Here is a 3,388-nt window from a genome sequence, read left to right on the forward strand (position 1 = left end):
GTTTCCCAAAAGGCCATTAGATTGGCTGAGCCTCTTCATACCTGGAACCAGAGCTGCAAGGGAGGCTGGGAACGATACCATTTAGCTATCCAAATGAGATTGGAACAGATGTTGAATGGGAACCCGCTGCATCTTTCTCACAAGTGCACCGGAAGAAAAAAAGTTCAATGGGTACTTAGGGATGATCTTCTCAGCACTTCTCCATGACAGCAAGTTGAGTGAATACTCCCCTGCCATTGGTGTTCGTGAACTGAAAACACGGTCATCAAGCTGAGGCTGACCCATAGCTACCCTATAGGGCAGGGTTGAACTGCTCCTGTAGGTTTCTGAAACTGTGACTCTTCTTGGCAGGAGAAGCCTCATCTTTCTCCTGCAGAGCACTTGGTGCTTTCGAACTGCTGACCTTCCTGGTTCGGAGCCCAACTTGTATCCCACCGAGCCACCAAGTCTTCCCAGGTACTCATTAAAGACCTCCAGAAAGCTTAAGCTCATTAACTCGACTCCTCGCTGCTTCATCTCTGGAGTGGGCATGTATCAAAATAAAAGCAACTTTTCGTTTTTGGGGTCTTGCCTGGAGTAAATTGCTACTTTTCTTGAACACACAGAAGGGTGCATTATTATGAAGGTGTTCCGTATTATTCCTGAGAACAATTACTCAGAAACCAGAAGCCTAGAGTTGACTGGGTTATAGTCTCCAAGGAGAAATTCCAGAAACCATTGTTCGGGACCTTTTTTTGTTTCCGGTGGGGGCGAGGCTGGGGGAAATCACCTGCTCCTTCTCTCACTGGCTTTCCACCGCCAACGACTCGCTCTCCATTTCTGCACTTCCGTGAGGAGTGCGTGACAGGAAAGGGGGTCCCCTCCATTCTGATCCCAAACCCTGCAGGGGAGCTCACTGGATGGGATCCTCCTGGTCCCCGAGGTGGCTTCTGGGAGTGAAGCTTCTGCTTGGGAATACTGAACAAATCTGTTTGCAGAAAAATGCCAGGATGGCTCATCACGCACGAATCTCCATCTGCCCAGCCTTTCCTGGCAGCGATGGGCCAGGCGGCTCCATACTTTCCTCGCCTTCTAAGCCAGCCACTCCACTGTGCCCTGTGATCGGGAAGGCAGCGCCCCTGGAATCAGACATCTGTCCAAACCCCACAGGAGGGGCGCGAGGCCTAATTAATTAACGTCTGCGGAGCACCTGTATAGCCTCAAATGAAAGGTGTGAGGCGACCACAAGCCCAATTAATTACCACTATGGGTGGAGGCTTCCAGCCCCACCTCCTCTTCTAGCGCCGCTGGCTTGCCCTAGCTCAGGGCACAGTCGGGCAGGAACTGATGTGGCTACTGAGTGTGTGTGTGTGTGGGAGGGGGGGGGCTGTCAGCTGAAAGACCCTGGCCAGGGCCCCCATCTCCTCATGGGAAGGCCCAGGAGCTCTTGGGGGCATTTTTCTGACTATGACCTTTCCCCGCAAAGTAAATGACTTTTCCCTCAGAGAACATGACTGCTTTTCCTGAAAGGATGAGTTTCTTCCTCAGATTCGCTGCTCTGCCCTTTGGTTGGGTTGGGTTTGGGTTACTCCCCACCTCCCCTCCCACCCCCCACCCCCCAACCTGGATATACACCTTTTTCCCTCAGAGCCAGGTTCTAGTGGCCACGCAGAGACACTGCCCGAAATTCTGGCCTCTGCTTTAAAGCCAAGTAGAGCCCCTCTAATACGTCTGCAAGGCTCAACCAGCTCTGAGGGGCATATTGGAATTCTTCACATTTCAATACAGTTTCCCACCTGGCTCGGCTTCCCTGCTTTTACCTTCTGTTCTCCAGCACTCTCGGCCATCATCCTCTGTGGGGCAAGCAAAACAGAAAGGAAAAAGAGGTCCACGGAAAAGGGCACGACTTGAAAGCCAAGTCAGCACCCGATCCTCCATACATGGAGCAGGAACCTGGGGTCTACGCCACATGGAAAAGAGTCCTGGTGATGCAGTGCCTTATGTATTGGGCTGCTACCCACGAGGTCAGTCGTTGGAACCCACTAGCTGCTCTGCAGGAGAAAGATGAGGCTGTCTGCTCCCGCAAAGATTGGCAGTCTGGGAAAACCCAGGGAGCGGTTCTACTCTGTCTTCTAGGGCAGCTATGAGTCGGAACGGACTCCGGGACAGTGGGTTTGGGATATGTCACCTTTAAGGAGGTTTGTGGTGCCGTGGGAGACAGACGGGGCTTTCTACTCCCCGAAAAAGTCACAGTGTCGGAACTCCACAGGGACAGTTCTACCCTGCCCTACAGGGTGGCGAGGAGTCAGAATGAAGCCAAGGCAGGGAGTGAGGTGGGGCCCTGGGTGAAGGGGTGGGCTACTAAAACACAGTATTGGCGGTTCAAACACACCAGCCGCTCCACACAAGAAAGAGGCAGCTGTCTGCGCCTACAAACACAGACAGTCTCAGAAAGGCCTGGTGGCAGTTCTATCCACCCTGTCCTTCAGGCTCCTCGAGGTCACTATGAGTCAGAATTGACCTGACGGCCAGGGATGCTTCTGTCACATGTCTTTCTTGCTTGGCACGTTCTATTGCACAAAACCTCGTTGGATAGTTCATTGTCCGACTCTAAGCACCATGCTTTGGTGAGGCCAGCTTCCTGGACCGTGAGTTCAAGGCTCCCTGGGTGTTCCTTAGTCCGCTGACTGGCAGGGCAAAGTTGGCCTAAAGACTAGCAGGGCTGAGACCCGGGAGCATGCCCTGCAAGGCTAGGGCCAGTGAGGTCAGGGTCAGTGGGCCGGAGCCAGGTGACCTGGGTCAGCATGACCTGGGTGTCTAAGTGAGTTTTCTAGTGCTGCTGTGACAAACATCCCACACGTGGGTGGCTTCCATAAACGGAATGAGTTTCCTCACTGCTTAGGAGGCTGGAAACCGGCATTCAGGGCGCCCGCTCCAGGGGAAGGCTCTCTCTGGGTCCGTTCAGGAGGGAGGTCCTTGCGCCGCCGGCATCTGCTTCCCCGGTTTCTTGGCGATCTCCAGGTGGCTTGGCATTTGTCTCACTCCGTCTCTGCTTCTTTCCATAGCTTGTTTAAACCACAGCCAACGCTGAGCCAGGAGAGCCCGGGTGGCACAGTGCTTACTCCTTGGGCTGCTAACCACAACAGCAGCAGTTCAAAACCACCAGTAGCTCTGAAGAAAGGTGAGGCTTTCAACGCTCCTCAAGCGTTACCGTCTCAACACCCACAGGGGCAGTTCTACCCTGTCCTAGAGGCTCTCTGTGAGTCCGCATGGCAGGCCTTGACTACAGTGAGTTTGGGTTTGAACACTGAGCCAACCTCATTAACATGACAAAGACAGCTTGGTCCCAAATGGGACTATAACCACCGCCCCACCCCACCTCTTGAAAAGAGGTTTTGAAATCAATTCC

The sequence above is a fragment of the Echinops telfairi genome, unplaced genomic scaffold (genome assembly GCF_000313985.2).
Source record: "Echinops telfairi isolate 266 unplaced genomic scaffold, ASM31398v2 ScPeMD7_26;HRSCAF=91, whole genome shotgun sequence".
NCBI lineage: Eukaryota > Metazoa > Chordata > Mammalia > Afrosoricida > Tenrecidae > Echinops > Echinops telfairi.